The sequence below is a fragment of the Tursiops truncatus genome, chromosome 14 (assembly GCF_011762595.2).
Source record: "Tursiops truncatus isolate mTurTru1 chromosome 14, mTurTru1.mat.Y, whole genome shotgun sequence".
NCBI classification, from domain to species: domain Eukaryota; kingdom Metazoa; phylum Chordata; class Mammalia; order Artiodactyla; family Delphinidae; genus Tursiops; species Tursiops truncatus.
In genome coordinates, this window is record NC_047047.1 from 60,591,321 (window position 1) to 60,612,608 (window position 21,288).

A 21,288-nucleotide genomic window follows, 5' to 3' on the forward strand; every position below is an offset into this window, starting at 1 on the left:
TGCCCCTCTTGGCAGTGGGCTCAGTGGAATAAAATGTAAATAGTGCCCTTTGTATTGGTGCTAATGCTGTGGTCCTGCAGCATTCTGTGTGTGACATGTTAAATTTAGAGCATTGTTAGTAACTCAGATATAATGCTTATAGATTTAAGAATTTCCCCTAAAGAAGGCCAAGGGGAAATCTCTGGAATCATATCTTCTAGGCATCAGGAAGTTCCATCGTACTTTCCTGGCTGAAAGCTGAACTGTTGAATTAATGACTAACTACCTGCCTGCATTTATGGTTAAGGTTCTGTTATCTAAGGAATCTGATGAGATCTCACCATATGTTATAAGAAATTCCCTAAGGTGTTCAAAAAGGAAGGCAATAGTTCAGTATATCTGAAAAAAAATTGGAAAGTTTTTCCACGCATCTTTCTTCATCACCATATTGATAGATTTATCCGCACCAAACAAATTATTTGTGCAGGTGCAATGGTGGATATCTCCTAGAGCAGATTGATGATTTCAAAATTCAGTTATATGTCTGGCATTCAGTTGATTTGATAACAAATAGGGCAAGCTGCTCACATGAGTGAAATTGTGTGTGCCCCTTCTATACAATGAAAGGGCTGAATAAGTTTTCTGTTTAATAAAATTTTACTTTTGACTGTGTCAGTTTTAAATATACCAAAGGATGTTGTTTATATACTGTAATTCTTAGTATCTTCTCTTACTGTGGAACTAGAGAAGAGTGGCTTAGATAAACTTTTTAAACTCCTAATTAAAAAAAAATGTTAAAGACTATTTAATTCATCATGATGTAGGTTTATGCTTAAGCCATTTAAAAAGACTGAGGCATAATGAGCTTTATAATAATGAGACAGGTAACAACGTTGAGAGTTGAAGGCGACCTTAGTCATTATCTAGATCTGTGCTGTCCACTACGGTAGCCATTACCACCTGTGACCATCAAGCACTTGAAATGTGACTAATCCAAATTGAAACATGCTGTAAGTGTAAAATACACATTAAAGATTGGTGTGAAGATATATGTAAACTATCTCAATAATAATTTCATATTGATTATATGTTGACATGGTAATAGTTTAGATACATTGGGTTAAATAAATTATATTAAAATTAATTTTATTTGTTCCTTTTTCAGTGTGGACTCTAGACAATTTAAAGCTACATATGTGGCTTACATGGCATTTCTATTAAAGGTCATTGCTCTAGATCATCCTTCTCAGTTGAAGTTTAGAAAACCACTACTAATTGACTAGATCCCCTAATTTCTAGTTCAATGATATTCTCACTGTACTGCCTTTGTGCAGGGTTCAGTAGGTTTAATATACATTATTTATTTCATCTGGTTTTTATAGCAACCTCTTGAGAAATATGGATTAGGAAATAATCTCCAATTTACAGAGTAGGCACAGAAGCTTAAGTGGTTTGGTGAATGTAGTGTGTCTAATAAATGGGAAACATGGCTCTGGACCTAAACTATGACTCCTAGATCATGTACTTTATTACCAGTCATTACAAGTGCAGGGGTCACCGTAGGTGGAACAACCAGTTTTTTTTTTTGAACCTGGCATAGGTGAGAAATTAGTAAAAGAGCATCCAGCAATACTTTAAAGTCCCTATGTTTTTAAAGGCACTATCAGTCATTTTGGTTACATTATAAAATCTAGGAGAGGTGAAAAGTTACACTCTATCCACATTTCAACAAATTAATTGATAAAACTTTCAAAATATCTTTGAGCATAACATGGTAAAATGTGAATTATTTGATTAAAAATCTGAATATCTTGCCTCTCTTTAAAAGAGAGCATCTGCCAATATCGGATTAGCATGATTATATGAGTAATTGCCCGCAACAGAGTGATGATGTCCTCCATGCACATTCTAGTTTGACACCCTCCCCACTACTCCCTGTTGTGCTAGAACTGTTCTGCTTCATTGTCTGCCTGATCTTATAGGTGTTTGGGTTTGTGGTCTCCAGGCTTAATGCTCTCAAAGTTACCTTCTAACTTTCAGTTAACTCCCAGTGTCTATCCATCTGTGACCCACAATTATCTAACTGGTTTGTAAGGCTCATAATTGAAAGGTATTCAACAGCTAGTTAGATGATACTGTCACTTTTTTTCACATAGTGTGTATAAACTAATGTGCTTTCTCCAGCTTCAGATTTATTATCTTTATGTGTTGCTGAATGTGTTATACTTACAACATTATTATACTTATTAATGCTATTTATACTCTTCCTCCGATGCTGTGTTTTTAATATATTTCATTCTATTGAACAATACATAGCTCCCTACTGACCATTTTATAGGAGTGATGTACCTTAGCTTGGCTCCCAAGGTTCCACATGAATAGTCCTCAATTTACTGTTCTTCCTTGTTTTCTCATTATACTCTGACACAAAGATTTGACTCTGACCAGATAAGGCTTTTTCCTGTCACTCCCAGTTGAGCGGTGGTATAGTGCTGTGGTTTCCAAATGCCAGTCAGTGCCTTTCTCACTATGTGTGAAAGTCTTATTCAAATACAGACAGATTTCTCTGTCATTATCCCAGATGTACTGAATAAAAATCATCAAGGATGGGATTATGTCTATTGTATAGCATAGTGCTTACCAGTTACCCTGAAACCAAAAACATCAATATATTTGAATCTTGGCTTCTATATTTCTTAACTGTGTGACCTGGGTAAATCACTTAGCTCTTGATGCCCCCCCCCCGCCCAGTTTCCTAATCTGTAATCTGTAGTAATAGTGCCTACCTTAAATGGTTGTTAAGTAGATTCAATGAGATAACATTTGGAGAGTGTTTATAACAGTTTAGGCATAGTAAGCACTACCTAAGTGTGTGTTAAGTGTGTTAACTAGATAAATCAGAAGTTTCTCCATATGGTTTTGACACCAATAAGGTTTAAGAACCAGTGGGATGGAACAAAGAAGGCACTGAAATGCTTGGCCCATTTCTCAATGAAGATCTGTCCTCTTTCTACTTCTAGTTATACTCAATGGAAGTAGTGCCATCCCCAGGGGATGCTTTGGCAAATATGAGGAGAAACTTTGAGTTGTCACATGATTGGACAGGGTAGTGAGCAGGAAGATATTAGACATCCTTCAGGGTGAGGACAGTCTTGGACAATAAAGAATTGTCCCTAATCCTCACCATATTTGACTAGCCACTGGTAATTCATGTAAATGAAAAGCCTGTTTCTAATTATTTGAGACCGGAATTTAACTCTTTTACATAGAGGAAACAAGTGTTTTTGTACAGTTCTAATACACACTAAACTTTTACATGAGTGTAACCCACAATATAAACCAAGGGAAGATTTATTTTCCTTTGGAATTTGACCAAGAGTTGGTCACCACTGTGGAAAACCACTCTTCAAACAGCCATGTCTCTCCTGATTTTCAAGTCACTGACACATTTGTAGTTGTCACATATAGGACCAGCATCTGACTCTATCTCATTTTGTCTGCTAGTGTACATGTGCTTGATTTTATATTTTGAAATATATATTTGATTATAAATTATTTTTGCTGTATCCTCTCTTATGTTGCAGATAAGGCATTGTATAAATTTCTCTGAAATTATGTGTATTGGAAGAGTTTATCATCTATTAATTTTATTTCAGGACAGTGAGGGCTATCATACAATATTTCTTATAAAAGGAGGCATGATGTCTTAAAGGCTTGAGACTCAAAGTTCAGATCCTGAAGGAATTTGTTAATCAATCTTGCTTAGTACTAAATAAGATTGCATTCTTTCAGAATTCACATAAGGGTTATGCTAAATTAATACATGCTTATTTCAGGCTATTTTAGGATACTTTGACACTTTTAATGGGAATGTATGTTCTGCCTCACCCAGTAGATTTTTACATTCTTCAAGGAAAGAAAATGTTGCCTTGATTCCTTTTGTATCTCTTCACAGCAGGCATTCAGTAAGTGGTGTTGACAGCCTGACTTGAGTTTAAAGAGAAGCAGGAAAATTCAGAGAGTAGAGTCAGAAGTTTAAAATAAATTGAAAGAAGTGCCTGAGAAATGTTAGTTCACCAGAAGAAAATCAGCAAAGGTAAAGGAAACAGAAACAGAGAATGCTTTTAGGGGCAACGTTAGGGAATGTGATGTTGAGGCAGCTGGAAAATTCAGCTGTTATAAATATATGCAGGTGTGCCCTATCTTATGAAAACCCAGTACAAGCACTGAACATTAAAAAAAAAAAAGGTAAATTAGAGGGGTTTTTTTGTGTGTGGGGGACGGGAGAGGGAGAACATCAATCACACAAGAGTTATGATTGGGCATCTGCTATGTGTTGACAACTTTACATTAGCAAGTATAGATTCTTTTTACCAGCTTTAAGTAAATCCACTTAAAATGGACTTAACTACATTCAAAGTAGGGTCCAGTTTACAACTCATTCATTTTATTCAAGCTTTTTCATAGCACATGATTCCAAATTAAATGGACCACAGTGTTGAATAAAGCTAGGTAATGATTTTATTGGTGGGCCTGATAATCAGGAAAGATCAATTTTACTATAGTAAACAGACACCATAATAAACTTCATGATTTCATCTCAAACAGGTATTTAGGCGAACCCACAAACAGAGAGAGAATAAACACATTGTAGATTATTTCAGTTGAAAGCAGATGAGGAGCTTTGTGGCATAAGTTGAGATGGAATATTTACTTTGATGATTGACAATGAATACAAGTAGAAGGCAACCTGACTACATCCATAAAGATGATAAAGGTTTGCAGATGTGTGCAATAAGATGTGTTACTGAGGACCCTGCTTGTTTCCTAACATCATCATTAAGTTAGAAACTCTTCAAATGACCTATAGATCACACAAACACACACACAGATATATAAACATACATATGTATATTTAAAATACACATATAGCAGTCATTATCTTAAAAATGAAGCAAGAAGAAAATGTAGGAAATAAACTTTCAGTTCAATATGGCTTCCTAAATACATGATTTACTTTTCCTACCAGCTCAAATCTCACTGAAACATACAGAAAAGAAAATGGGATAGAAAGGAATTTAGAAAGCTGGGCAAGAACCATCAAAAAATCAGAACAGTGATGCATTTTTTTTTTTTAAGAAATAGAACATGTGATATCAGGCTGATGATGAAATGAAAGATTGATGAAAAGTGCTACTGGGGAAGAAGAGGTGCTTTCCAAACTACTTTTTTTTTTTTCCCTAGAGGTAGTAGGTTTTAGAGAGGGAGGCCATATGAGGTTTGCTTGGTAATTAAAGGGCTGTGACATAGTCATGCCAGTTGTATTAATCAGGTTCTTAACTGTAAGGAAAAAATGCCTACTCTGGGTGGAGCAGATAAGGGCTTGGGTGTCTCAAGAACTGCAGGAAGGCTGGAGAATTAGACTGAAGGCTGGGCTGCCAGGAGCAGCAACCAAATCCAAGCCACAGATGTGGTCTTATTATGGAATTTCTCATTCTTCATTCAGGTGAAATCACAATGATTTGCCATTGAGCCACTTCTGTTCTAGGACACTCAGGCATGGGCACAGGTTTTTGCTTTTAGAGCATCAGATCCGGCACAGATGCATTTTGATTGGCAGAGCTTATGTCAGATAACTAGAAAATCAGATCCCTACAGTCTCAGATTTTATAGAGGGATGCATTCTTTGCCTCAGCAAGACTCATTGAGTGGAAACGTCTAACATAGGAGTTCAGATGCTAGGTGAAGCAAAACAAACGACAAATGTCCATTCATTAATCTTTCCCATGCTTTCCTAATTTTGGCCTCAGGGTGGGGTGGGGGCATGAATAAGGCATTCTAATTTAGACATTCTCACAAGAGATTATAAGAGTTATGGAGTTGGTATGGAGAAAGTTTCCAGATAACTTATGCTTACCATGAAGAACGGGAGCCTCCCCTTCCCGGGCAGACAAAATATTCTCATGCACTTACAAAATGCTAAACCAGCCACAAGTTCTGCCTTGTGCCCCACTGCATAGCCTCTGGAGATAGGACTCCTAAATCAGAACATTTTTTCACAGCCTGGGTTTTTTAATGTATCTGAGATGATATTTTAAACATTGGAACATTCAGTAAGAGCTACCAGGCATGTAAGGAAACCTAAGAGAAATAAATTCAACAAAATTAAGAAATAATCATAGACAAAAAGTTCAACATAGGAAAAGAAGAAAATTTAAGCATACTTAGTATTCTCTGTGAGAGAATAAAATAACAGACTTCAGTGAAAAAGAAAATTTGAAGTCTTGGGAATTAAAAAAAACATGATAATGAAATTAAAAAGGAAACAGAGGGATTAAATAGAAAGGATACAGCTAAAATTAAATTACATCATGCATTGGAAGATTGATCCAAGTGATTCTTTAACTTTATTTAACTGATAAATACAATTGTATATATTGAAATTATACAATGTAATGATTTGATATACATATACAATTGTATATGTATGATTGTAGAATGATTATCAAAATCCAGATAATTAACATGTCCATCACCTTACATAAGTAACTCTTTTTCCTTACTATGTTCTTGTGTGCATATGACTACTTAAGATTTATTCTCAGCAAGTTTCAAGTATACAATACTGTATTATTAACTATAGTTACCATGCTGTACACTAGATCCTCAGAACTTATTCTTCTTACAACTGAAAATTTGTGCTCTTTGACCCACATCACTCCATTTCTGTCCCCCACCTCATGTGATTCTTATAGAATGTGGTAAAAAGGATGAAAATGTATTAAAAATGAGAAAAAATAGAAATAGGATTTATCTAGGAAGTCTGTATCAGTTAGGATTGACCTTAATTGCAAGTAAGAGAACAAAAATAATTGTGACTTTAAAAAAATAAGCTTTTTATTGGTCATGTAAAAGTCCACAGGGAGGCCACCCAGAGATTTGCTCTTCAGGGACCCAGACTCTAATCCAATCTAGAATGTTGGCCAGGATAGCCATATTCCAGGCATTAGGATGAAGGAAGGGACAAAAAAGAGAAGTTCCACCACACCCAACTGAATCTTGTACTGCAACGTTTCCTACAATTTCTCTTAATCCTCCTCCTACCTCTTCACAATAATACACAAGCTGCAACCTCTCTGTTGCCCCTGTACACAAGTCAGGTCCTTTTCAAAATAAAATACCCTTTTTATTTATATATTTTAACATGTGTAACTATTTAACATGTGTAAAACGATTCTACCAAATTCATTAGATCCTTATCTTTCTTTTTTCATTGTTTCACTGAGGAAGTTTTAGAGTAGTGTGCCTCTAGCCTCATTGTTTTTCTTTTTTTTTTGCATAAGACCTTTGGTTTATTTATTTATGTATTTTAACATCTTTATTGGAGCATAATTGCTTTACAATGGTGTGTTAGTTTCTGCTTCATACCAAAGTGTATCAGCTATACATAAATATATATCCCCATATCTCCTCCCCTCTTGCGTCTCCATTCCACCCTCCCTATTCCACCCCTCTAGTTGGTCACAAAGCATCGAGCTGATCTCCCCATGCTATGTGGCTGCTTCCCACTAGCTAACTGTTTTACATTTGGTAGTGTATATATGTCCATGCCACTCTCTCACTTCATCCCAGCTTACCCTTCCCCCGCCCTGTGTCCATAAGTCCATTCTCTATGTCTCCGTTTTTATTCCTGTCCTGCCCCTAGGTTCATCTTTTTTTTTCTTAACATCTTTATTGGAGTATAATTGCTTTAAAATGGTGTGGTAGTTTCTGCTTTATAACAAAGTGAATCAGTTAGATATATACATATTGGAAGAGTTTGAGAAGGAAAGGTGTTAGCTCTTCTGTAAATGTTTGATGGGATTCAACTGTGAAGCCATCTGGTCCTGGGGTTTTGTTTGTTGGAAATTTTTTTTTTTTTTTTTTTTTTTATGGTAACGCGGGCCTCTCACTGTTGTGGCCTCTCCCGTTGCAGAGCACAGGCTCCAGACGCGCAGGCTCAGCGGCCATGGCTCACGGGCCCAGCCGCTCCGCGGCATGTGGGATCTTCCCGGACCAGGGCATGAACCCGTGTCCCCTGCATCGGCAGGCGGACTCTCAACCACTGCGCCACCAGGGAAGCCCTGTTGGAAAATTTTTAATCACAGTTTCAATTTCAGTGCTTGTGATTGGTCTGTTTATATTTTGTTTCTTCCTGGTTCAGTCTCAGAAGGTTGTGCATTTCTAAGAATTTGTTCATTTCTTCCAGGTTGTCCATTTTATTGGCATATAGTTGCTTATAGTAATCCCTTATGATCCTTTGTATTTCTACAGTGTCTGTTGTTACTTCTTTTTCATTTCTAATTCTATTGATTTGAATCTTCTCGCTTTTTTCTTGATAAGTCTGGCTTATGATTTATCAATTTTGTTTATCTTTGCAAAGAACGAGCTTTTAGTTTTATTGATCTTTGCTATCGTTTCCTTCATTTCTTTATCATTTATTTCTGATCTGATCTTTATGATTTCTTTCCTTCTGCTAACTTTGGGGTTTTTTGTTCTCCTTTCTCTGATTGCTTTAGGTGTAAGGTTAGGTTGTTTATTTGAGATGTTTCTTGTTTGTTGTGGTAGGAATGTATTGCTATAAACTTCCCTCTTAGAACTGCTTTTGCTGCATCCCATATGTTTTGGGTCATAGTGTTTTCATTGTCATTTTTCTCCAGGTATTTTTTGATGTCTTCTTTGATGTCTTCAGTGATCTCTTGGTTATTAAGTAGTGCATTATTTAGCCTCCATGTGTTTGTATTTTTTACAGATATTTTCCTGTAACTGATATCTAGTCTCTTAGCGTTGTGGTCAGAAAAGATACTTGATATGGTTTCAGTTTTCTTAAATTTACCAAGGCTTGATTTGTGACCCAAGATATGAACTATCCTGGAGAATGTTCCATGAGCACTTGAGAAGAAAGTGTCTTCTGTTGTTTTTGGATGGAATGTCCTATAAATATCAATTACGTCCATCTTGTTTAATGTATCTTTTAAAGCTAGTGTTTCGTTATTTATTTTCATTTTGGATGATCTGTCCATTGGTGAAAGTGGGGCGTTAAAGCCCCCTACTATGATTTTGTTACTGTCAATTTCCCCTTTTATGGCTGTTAGTATTTGCCTTATGTATTGAGGTGGTCCTATGTTGGGTGCATATTTACAATTGTTATATCTTCTTCTTGGATTGATCCCTTGATCATTATGTAGTGTCCTTCTTTGTCTCTTGTAATAGTCTTTGTTTTAAAGTTTATTTTGTCTGATATGAGAATTGCAACTCCAGCCTTCTTTTGATTTCCATTTGCATGGAATATCTTTTTCCATCCCCTCATTTTCAGCCTGTATGTGTCCTTAGGTGTGAAGTGTGTCTCTTGTAAACAGCATATATATATGGGCCTTGTTTTTGTATCCATTCAGCCAGTCTATGTCTTTTGGTTGGAGCATTTAATCCATTTACATTTAAGGTAATTATCGATATCTATGTTCCTATTACCTTTTCTTAATTGTTTTGGGTTTGTTATTGTAGGTCTTTTCCTTCTATTGTGTTTCCTGCCTAGAGAAGTTCCTTTAGCATTTGTTTCAAAGCTGGTTTGGTGGTGCTGAATTCTCTTAGCTTTTTTTTTTTTTTTTTGGTATGCGGGCCTCTCACTGTTGTGGCCTCTCCCGTTGCAGAGCACAGGCTCTGGACGTGCAGGCTCAGCTGCCATGGCTCAAGGGCCCAGCCGCTCCATGGCATGTGAGATCTTCCCGGACCAGGGCATAAACCCGTGTCTCCTGCAGCGGCAGGTGAACTCTCAACCACCATGCCGCCAGGGAAGCTCTGTCTTAGCTTTTGCTTTTCCGTAAAGGTTTTAATTTCCCTGTCAAATCTGAATGAGATCCTTGCTGGATAGAGTAATCTTGGTTGTCGGTTTTTCCCCTTCATCACTTTAAATATATCCTGCCACTCCCTTCTGGCTTGCAGAATTTCTGCTGAAAGTTCAGCTGTTAACCTTATGGGGATTCCCTTGTATGTTACTTGTTGTTTTTCCCTTTCTGCTTTTAATATTTGTTCTTTGTGTTTAATTTTTGATAGTTTGATTAATATGTGTCTTGGTGTGTTTCTCCTTGGATTTATCCTGTATGGGACTCTCTGTGCTTCCTGGACTTGATTAACTATTTCCTATCCCAAATTAGTGAAGTTTTCAACTATAATTTCTTCATATATTTTCTCAATCCCTTTGTTTTTCTTTTCTTCTTCTGGGACCCCTATAATTCGAATGTTGGTGCATTTAATGTTGTCCCAGAGGTCTCTGAGACTGTCCTCAATTATTTTCATTCTTTGTTCTTTATTCTGCTCTACGGTAGTTATTTCCACTCTTTTATCTTCCAGGTCACTTATCCGTTCTGCCTCAGTTATTCTGCTATTCATTCCTTGTAGAGAATTTTAATTTCATTTATTTTGTTTTTCATCATTGTTTGTTTGCTCTTTAGTTCTTTTAGGTCCTTGTTAAACATTTCTTGTATTTTCTCCATTCTATTTCCAAGCTTTTGGATTATCTTTACTATCATTACTCTGAATTCTTTTTCAGATAGACTGCCTATTTCCTCTTCATTTGTTTGGTCTGATGGGTTTTTGCCTTACTCCTTCATCTGCTGTGAGTTTCTCTGTCTTCTTATTTTGCTTAACTTACTGTTTTTGGGGTCTCCTTTTCGCAAGATGCAGGTTCATAGTTCCCCTTGTTTTTAGTGTTTGCCCCCAGCAGCTAAGGTTGTTTCAGTGGGTTGTGTAGGCTTCCTGGTGGAGGGGACTGGTGCCTATGTTGTGGTGGAAGAGGCTGGATCTTGTCTTTCATCTGGGCAGGACCGCATCTGGTGGTGTGTTTTGGGATGGCTGTGACCTTATAATGATTTTAGGCAGCCTCTCTGCTAATTGGTGGGGTTGTGTTCCTGTCTTGCTAGTTGTTTGGCATAGGGTGTCCAGCACTGTACCTTGCTGGTCGTTGGGTGGAGGTGGGTCTTAACATTGAGATGGAGATCTCTGAGAGGTTTTCGCAGTTTGATATTATGTGATGCCAGGAGGTCTCTGGTGGACCGGTGTCCTAAACTCGGCTCTCCCTCCTCAGAGGCACAGGCCTGACACCCAGCCGGAGCTCCAAGACCCTGTCAGCCACACGGCTCAGAAGAGAAGGTAGAAAATGATAGAAAGAAAGAATAAAATAAAAGTTATCAAAATAAAAAATTATTAAAAATGAAATATTAATAACTAAGAAGAAAGAAAGAAGAGAGCAACCAAACAAAAAACATACACCAATGATAAAAAGAAAAAAAATGGACAGTCATAACTCTAGGACAAATGGTAAAAGCAAAGCTATACAGACAAAATCACACAAAGAAGCATACACATACACACTCACAAAAAGAGAAAAAGGAAAAAACAATATATATCTATATATATATAAAAAAAGGAAGAGAGCAACCAAATCAATTAACAAGTCTACCAATGATAATAAACTCTAAATACTAAACTAAGATAAATATAAAACCAGATATGAATTAGATGGAGAAAGCAAACCCCAGGTCCACAGTTGCTCCCTGTGTCCACTGCCTCACGTTTGGGATGATTTGTTGTCTATTCAGGTATTCCAGAGATTCAGGGTACATCAGGTTGTTTGTGGAGATTTAATCCGCTGCTCCTGAGGCTTCTGGGAGAATTTTTCCCTTTCTCTCGTTTGGATCTGACCTCTGAAGCCGGAGCCTCAGCTCCCAGCCGTTACCCGTCCTGGCGAGTGAGCAGAGAAGCTTCTCAGGCTGGTGAGTGCTGGTTGGCACCAATCCTCTGTGCAGGGATCTCTCTGCTTTGCCTTCTTCATCCCTACTGCTGCCCTCTGAAGCTTCCCCCCCCGTCACCCTCCATCTCCGCCAGTGCAGGGGCTTCCTAGTGTGTGGAAACTTTTCCTCCTTCACAGCTCCCTCCCAGAGGTGCAAGGTCCCATCCCTATTCTTTTGTCTCTTTTTTTCTTTTGCCCTACCCAGGTACGTGGGGAGTTTCTTGCCTTTTGGGAAGTCTGTGGTCTTCTGTGAGCATTCAGTAGGTGTTCTGTAGGAGTTGTTCCACATTTAGAGGTATTTCTGATGTATTTGTGGGGAGGAAGGTGATCTCCACATCTTACTCCTCCGCCATCTTGAAGGTGTCCTCAGACCTATGGTTTTTATTGCAGAATTTCTCTGAATGAAGTGATTTTCAGAAACACATATATCTCATTATCACAGAACTGACTGGGATATCTTATTAGCTGAGACTCTGCTCTCTGTTTTTCTTGCTCTATAGTCTTTTCACCATACTTACAGATTGAAGTCTTGACTGAGATGCTTGCCATAAATAAATTTAAGACTTTCACATTTCATTACTGTGAGTTTAGCTACCAAGTCATTTTGCTGGATGTTCTCTTTTTTGTGTCTAAATTCTATGTTCTTTGTGCTTTTTCCATTGTTTCAACTGTAAGTTCATTTGGCAGCCAACAGACTCAGCTATTTGGAAACAAGTTATACTTTGAGATTTTACACTATGAGTATTTGTAGAACTTTATGCTTAGAGGGGTATGGTCTTGCCTCATGTTTTCTAATAAAAATGACTGGAAAACTGCCTCTCCAATGTTCATGTGAATAGAGTACAACATTACTCAGAGCAAACAAATGCCAATTATGCGATTTCAAAATTTCACTAACTTAATAGCCTCTTGATTAGAATTTAGTCCAAGTATTGACCACTGCCCAATTGATGTGACATTCAGATGTATTCAAAGCTGTTAAATAACTTTAGCTATATTTTTCTCCCTTAAATTAACCTGGTGATACCCTTAATAGATAATTTTAACATCTGTATTTTTATCTTGATATTTTCAATAATTATTTAAAGAATAATATTGGAATCTGTCAGATGACATGAGTTCAGATATTTGGAAGATAATATTAATTTGCTATTTCCTAAGTATTATCTTAACAATTGTTAAAAAAATGGGTACCAAAATCTCTTCCTTTTACATATGAGAAACCCCAAGTCACCTTAAAGTAATTTGTCTAAATTTACATAATTAGTGGTGAAGCTTGAGATTTGAACCCAGGCACTCTGACCCCTAAGTCTGTGTGCTTAATCATTACAGTAAGCCTTTAACTTGGAAGAATTGAACATGTTATTTTTCTCACTGGGAGAGGCAGCTTGCCTTGTGGTATTAACATATCAAATCGGTCACTTGGTTTAGCTGCTAGATCTCTGGCCAACAAATTTCAAGTAAGAGTAGGATGATAACTGTTAGTCTCTTTACCCCCAAACTCTAGGGATTCATCTACCATACCCTCTTACTTCACTCACTAGGTGCTGGGCCAGACATTAGTCACTCTGTACTCAAGAACTGCTTCTTGGTTGCATCTGTTCCTTGCTCTAACTATATTTTATCTCAATGAAGATGGTGAATAATAGGCTAGATCTGTCTTTTAACTGTAGAAAGCCACCCCTTAATATTCTCTTCTCTAGATCTTACAACTCTAATTCCTCTAATTATCCCACAAATATTTGGCTTTCTTTTTTTTTAAATTCTTGTTTCTATTGTTCATTTCTGTACTACCTCGTGTTCTACTTTAAATGATGTTTTATTTAAAACATATAGATCTAGAATCTTCTTTTCTCTTTTTGAAACTGTATTGTATTGAAGATTAAATTATATGGGCCATAACTAGAATTTGTCAATTATTTCTCACCTAGAGAGTTTAACTGTAGATGAATTAAATATTCAATTATAGGACCAATTACCATAGTGAAAAAAACATTGGAGTTTGTAGGAATAAAAAGGCTAAAGATTTTGATTGTGGAACAACAACATACTTGTTGCATGGGCCATTAACTATTTGTGAGGAGCTGAGTGAGTTCCTTCTTTCATTTGATCTCAGTTGCCTCTCTATAAAAATAAGATTTGGACTAATTGTTCTATACTATTACTCTCAGCTTGAACATTGACGTAGAAGTGACTTCTCATGTCATTCAGTCGTAGTGTGGTATATTTTTGTTAATAGAGAAGATATTTTGTTATTAATTCAAATGACAACTCATTATTGTTTTCCTGTCCATGTCTAAGAAATTTTGTGCCATTAAGAACTTTTTAATTTGGTTTTATCCCCAAGGACTTATTTTACTTAAAATTCATTTGGCTTTTGGCTTGTTTCTAATTGATTAAGATCACTCTTTATTCTTTTATTATTTTAAAAAGTTTTCCTATATGGAGTTTTTTTTTTTTTCCCTCTGTATTTTCATTCAAACACTGATTAGGATTAAAGCATATCAGTTCTTCAACTGACTTCCATGGACTGGGAAAAAAAAAGTTTGGCTCTTTCAGGATGATCTATGATTTGGCAGATACAAAACATATAATATATTAGGTTTGCTTTATGTTTTTACCAGTACTCCGAAGCTGGACAATCAGAGGCCAGAAAGAAGATTTTCCACAGTGCTTTGAACAACTTCAATAAATTTCATTTAATTATATGTTGCCATAGTCTCAACATTCATAAAGTGAATCTTTTATTTTTTAACTTGTACAGTTGATAATTTATAACTAAAACAATTAAGGGCATTGTGAGGTGTAGTCTAATAAAGTTTTTTGATAGTTAGAAAGATGAAAATGAACATTAAATAAATGCATTATATTTTATGGTCATCTTAATACGGGAAAATATTGCATCCATTAAAAAGAACAGGATGTCATATATAATGAAAAGAGTATAGCAACAATAAACTATTCTAAAACATAGAGATATTATAGAATGTGTAAATGAATAGGAAACTGGTATAAAAAGGTATCAACGGACATGGCTTTTCAGAATGAAAAGACCCACTGAGTGTCCAGCACAATGAATGGGAAAATACCCACACCAAAGGACATAGTTGTGAAATTTCAGAATAGTAGGGACAAAGAAAATATCTTTTAAAATCTTCTAAAGGAGGAAAAAGCAGGTCACATACAAAAGGTGAGCAATTATCATTGGACCAGTATATTCCACAATATGAAGTGTGACTTAATTCCATGTTCCATTACATGGAAATCAAGTGGAGTGGCATTATTGAAATATGTACTTTCACTCCTAGTTTGGCTCAGTATCCAAGGCAAGCCTGAGCCAGCAAGTGAATGTTATCTGAGAGTGTGAAAAACTTAGTAAGATGGGCCAAAGAAAGTGTAACACCTACTAAGCACAAGACTGACCTGGGAACACAAAGATGCAAGACACAGACACCAAGCAGATTGAAGCAAATCTTTCCAGTAAAGTTCTAGCTTATATCAAAAGGGCAAAGAGGAGAGTGGCATTTAGGCCAAATCTCAATGAAGCAAAACCTTGGCATTCATTCTCAATATATTTTTAAACTCGTGTGTGTGTTTGGGAAGAGATTGGGCAGTGATTTTTTTTTTTTTTTTTAGATGAAGGAAACTGTTGAGGGAATAAATATGAAGTAAGGTAGTCCCTTGGTTGGGCTTGGAGGAGAAAGATGTAAATTTCCAGAACGACTTAGAAAGAAGGACTCATTCCTGAGATGTGAGACATTCAGAGCTCAAACTGTGACAGTCCCTGGCAAAGTGGGATGATTTGGTCACCCAAAGCGAAGTTCCAGGTATTCTGGGAATGGACAGATAAATGTGGGACTGAGACTGTGATAGAACGAAGAATAACAGAGGGAGAATAATAAAAGTGGAATGGGACTAGCCAGAGCTTAAGAGTAGACTGCAGGATAAGCCAACCTTTGAGGAAACCCTTCAGCCATCTGGAAGAAAGGCATGAGGAAGACTCAGTGTAGTATATGCCCAATAGATTGTGGACCGCTCATGTCTGCCCTTTCTCAGGTTTAAATGTGTCTCTGTGAAAAAGAAAATATACAAAATTTCAAACATATCTTTTCTCAGAGTTAATTTGTAGTGCATATAAATTTAATCAAAATTAGATTTTTTTTTCTAGATAGGAGGACTCATGAGGTTTTGTTTTGATTCTGATTCTTTGTACCTACATACCATAGGGAATCATCGCTATCATTAGAAACCAAATACCCCCATCAGAACTTCACAATGATACACTCTGCTCTCCCTCCCTCTGGTGCACTCCTCAGGCCTTTGCTTCATTGCCTTTTTTTTTTTTTTTTTTTTTTTGCGGTACGCGGGCCTCTCACTGTTGTGGCCTCTCCCGTTGCGGAGCACAGGCTCCGGATGCGCAGGCTCAGCGGCCATAGCTTACGGGCCCAGCCGCTCTGCGGCATGTGGGATCTTCCCGGACCAGGGCACGAACCCGCGTCCCCTGCATCGGCAGGCGGATGCTCAACCACTGCACCACCAGGGAAGGCCCTGCTTCATTGCCTTTTGAAATTCCTAAGGATGCAGTTCATTTTCATAGACACAAAATGTGACAGAAATTTCAACAAGGGCCCCATGACATTGGCTGCTGTCAGAAAACAAGCCTAATTGGTCTATCCACTGAAGAATATACTAAGAATGCAGCCCTAGACTGAAATCTCCAAGGCTGGTTTTGAATGATCTGCTGAACCTGGGGGGTTGGCAATGTATATTTTGAGAAGAGAACTCTAACCTGGAAATTGAAGTGTGATTTAAAATTGCATTTTAGTGTTTCCCTTTTTTTCTCATGTAGAGAAAAGTATAAGCTTTTTCCAGGTATGCCTTCCACTTTTCCATTGTCAGTACTGTGAGACCTGTTGCCATAATTCTCCATCATCTAATTTACCCCAGCAGTTCTGTATTTTGAAATACAGAGTAATTATTCTCTACACTCGCTCTTCATTTTGTGTTGCGTATGGGATTAACTGGAAATAATGTTTTAATATTTTAGGTATCTGCAAAAGTAACAAATAAAATGAAATATGACTTAGAAAAGCAGGTTAATGCCTTTGAGGAAAAATAAATGCTAGGAAAATTCAAATACTCAATGGGAAGGTAGAGCTTGTAGAGAAATAATGCTGCATGGTATACATAAATGAGAAATAATAAATTAGGTATTGAAATAAAACATTTTTTACAAAGGACAACTGCAAGTTAGAAAATGTTTCCTATTTCCCATTATGGCTGAGCCTATTGTTTTCAAAGTCACTGATGAGACTTAAAACAGACTGTCACTTTTTAAAATAGATTCAAATCTGTATAACCTTGGAGCTCTTAATTCATTTGCATTTTACCATCTGCTTTGCATGCTTCTTAATTTAATATGCATATCTCAGAATTGATTCAATTTACAAGCTCCTTAAGAGGAAGACATGCTACTATTGTACTGCAGAAATGATGATATTCAACAGCCTGTACAACGTAAATCTGAAAGCACAGCATGGAAAGAACACTAGACTAAGAATCAGTAGAATTGAATTCAGTCATACTAACTCACTTTATGACCTTGAACAACATATGTAAATCCTCCAGGCTTCGATTTTCACATGTACAATGGATTAGGCCACTTTTGTAAGACTCTTCCCAACTCCAAAATTCTCACAAATATATCATTCTTATTGAGGGAAGGATTGATCATTTCAACTAAGAAATAGACATGAACTGGTGCCTCTTCTCCCCTCTTTTGATAATTATATTTAGAAAAGGCCTGGCAAGTTTCAACTGAAAAATTATAATCCTATAACAAATCTAACTACAGATAAATATTGCAAATTGGATATTAAAGGCTGAATACTAATAAAAATGAAGCATGAAAAATAAAAAATTAAAATAAGTTTGAATATATCAGTAGCACAGTAATTGTAAATATAAGAAAATTCCTTGATGAGAATGTCTTACCTGGAGAGAGAGAGAGAGACTTACTACCAAACAAAAACTAAATCCAGCTATAAACTAATTTAGGAGACAGCCATATGATATAAAGATATAGAAAAGTTGAAAAGTAAGAAATGGAAAATATCTATTAAAAAAACCTTCAATCTAAGTCAGAAAAACAAACACTGTATGCTAATACATATATATGGAAACTAAAAAAAAAAAAAAAGGTTCTGAAGAACCTAGGGGCAGGACAGGAATAAAGACGCAGACATAGAGAATGGACTTGAGGACACAGGGAGGGGGAAGGGTAAGCTGGGACGAAGTGAGAGAGTAGCAGCTGCATAGCACAAGGAGATCAGCTTGGAGTTCGGTGCTCTGTGTCCACCTAGGGAGTAGGATAGGAAGAGTGGAAGGGAGATGCAGAGGGAGGAGATATGGGGATGTATGTATATGTATAGCTGATTCACTTTGTTATACAGCAGAAACACACCATTGTAAAGCAATTATCCTCCAATAAAGATGTTAAAAAAATTTAAAAACTTCAATCAAAAGAAAGTTGAGGTAGCAATATTATCAAAATGGATAGACTTCAAAGGCAAATTGTATTGCTAGGGATAATGAGGATTATCACTTAATGAGAAAAGGAAAAAATTACCATAAAAAGATCACAGTTCTGAAACCTGAATACATCAACCATTGTAACCCCAAACATACGAGATAAATATTGACAGAATTATCTAGGAAAATTGCGAAAACAGAATTTTGATAGTGTGTTTTTATACACTGATAATCAGACAATTTAATAAACAACCTCAACTTATGGACATGTAAAGGACCCTGCAGTCAACACTCAGAAAGTACATATACTTTTCCATGGCAGCATAGCCTATTAACAAATATTTGTATACAATCTGTGCATGCCTGCATTTATGATGGCATCATTTGCACTATGCTGGTAAATGTCATAGATGTGTAGATGAAAAGCAAGCTCTACAAGGCTCCCAGACATGGGAGTCTTTCATTATGGTGGCCAAAGAGCAGAAAGGATGGAATTTTAAATGTAGTTTTATGTGATTTGATAAATGTATGTATCTGTGTAACCACCACTAAAATCAATATACAGAACATGTCTGTCACCCCAGCTTGGGTCCCAGGTAGCCACTGAGTTGCTTTCTGTCATTTTAAATAAGATTTGGGTTTTCTAGAGGTTCGCAGATACAGTATCATATAGCTTATACTTTTTTTTTGAGGGGGGGCGGTACGCGGGCCTCTCACTGTTGTGACCTCTCCCGTTGCGGAGCACAGGCTCTGGACGCACAGGCTCAGTGGCCATGGCTCACGGGCCCAGCCGCTCCGCGGCATGTGAGACCTTCCTGGAACGGGGCACGAACCCGTGTCCCCTGCATCGGCAGGCGGACTCTCAACCACTGCACCACCAGGGAAGCCCATAGCTTATACTTTTATGTGTCTGGTTTCTTTCACTCGGCATGTCGTTTTTGGATTCCACCACTTCATTGTCTTAGTTGTTTGTTCTTTTACGCCACCGAGTAGTATCCTACAAATCCTTTACCACTTGCCTCTTGAACACAGGCATCTGGTTCCTAGTTTTTGACTAATGAAGAAAGTTGCCATGAACATTCCCATACAAGTGTTTTTGTACATATATTTTTAGTTTTCTTGGGTAAATATCTTAATTGAATAGCTGGATCATATAGTAACTATATGTTTAAATTTTTTGAAAAATCAAATTTTGCAAAGATTTAATCTTTTCATGTTCCCACCAGCCATGTATGAGTTCCAGTTGCTCTACTGCAAGGATAATAGTCTTTTTAATTTTACTTTTAAATTAATTAATTGATTGATTATTACAGGTTTGGTGAATATCCATCATCTCATATAGATACAAAATTAAAGAAATAGAAAAACATTTTCTCTTTGTGATGAGAACACTTAGGATTTACTCTCTTAACAACTTTTGTATGTAACATGCAGTGGTGTTCAGTATGTTTTATTATGTCGTACATTACATCTCTGGTACTTATTTATCTTATAACTGGAACATTGTACCTTTTGGACAATAGCCTTTTAAGCTTTAGACATTTGAGTGTGAGTGTATAGTGTTATATCATTGCCATTTAAATTTGCATTTCTCTGATAATTAACGATGTTGGGCATCTTTTCCTGTACTTATTAGTTTTTTGAATATTCCTTTTTGGTGAAGTGTATGTTCAAATCATTTCCCCATTTTTAAATTGGATCTCCTTCACGTTAGTGTCTATTGCAAATATCTTCTTCCAGATTGTGACTTCTTTTTTCTTTTCCAACAGTGTCTTTAGAAAACCAGTAATTTAAAATTCTGATTAGGTTTTATTCTTTTATAGTTTATTTTGTGTGTGTATGACTTAAGAACTATTTGCCTAGCCCAAGATCACACAGCCTTCTCTTGTATTTTCTTGTAGAAGTTTATAATTTTAGTTTTTACATTTGAGTCTGTCATTTTGACTTTTTTTTAAGATGTAGGTAAGAATTGAGATTTGTTTTTCCCCATATGGTTACCCACTTCTTCCAATACCGTTTTTGAAAAGGCTGTATTGTGTTCCTTTGGTGGAGTCATGTTTCCTTGATTTTTCATATTCCTTGAAGTATTGTATTGCTGTCTTTGCATTCGAAGGAGTTACCTTTTCCAGTCTTTACATTCCCCAGGTAAGATCCATTTGTGGATCTTAAGTCTTCATCATCATCTTTGCATTTCCAGGGTAAACCTCATATGTTATCCATATATATTACTGGATTTTATTTACTATAAATTGTTAAGGTTTTTTGCAGTTATATGCATGAGGATATAGTCTAGTAGTTCCTTATTTTGTAATATTTGTGTCTGATTTTGGTATCGGGATGATAAAATGATTTCAGTGTGCCTTCCTCTGTTTCATGAAAGAGTATATATGTGGTTGATATTAATTCTTCCATAAATGTCTGACACTATTCATCATTGAAATCATAATGTCCTGCAGGTTTGCGGGGGGTGGAATATTTTTGATAGAAAAATCAATGTTTTTAATAAATATTGCAAAAACTAGATTTTCTGTCTTCTCTTTTGTTAGTTTTGGTCCATTGTGATATTCAAGGAATTTATGTTTTTTGAAAGGACCATATATTTTTGTTGTTATGAAAATTGTCCTCTGTTATATTTTTAATATCTGTGGGATGTTTAGTGATGCCTTCTTTTTAGTTTCTGGTCATTTGTATCTTCTCTCTTTTTTTCTTGGTCAGGCTAGCTAGATATCACTTTTGTTTGCCTTCTCAAAGAGACAACTTTTGTTTTTACTAATTTTTCTCTATTGTTTTCTATTTTATTGATTTTAAATTGTGTGTCTATTTCCTTCATTATACTAATTTATGTATAATTAGCTCTTCTTTTTCTAGTTTCTTAAGTAAAAAGTCTACCTCATTTGTTTTTAGATCTTTCTTCTTTTCTAATATAAGTATGTAAAGCTATAAATAAGTTC

General features: G+C 36.3%; 1 long non-coding RNA gene across 1 annotated transcript in view; it reads left to right on the forward strand.

The window, feature by feature from the left end:
* LOC141276396 (uncharacterized) overlaps positions 1-15,716 on the forward strand; it is a 245,760-nt gene extending 230,044 nt beyond the window's left edge. The window contains exon 4 of the long non-coding RNA XR_012325894.1: positions 15,443-15,716. This is a non-coding gene — a long non-coding RNA (uncharacterized lncRNA). The remainder of the gene's footprint in view (positions 1-15,442) is intronic.
* The last annotated feature ends 5,572 nt before the right edge of the window (positions 15,717-21,288 follow it).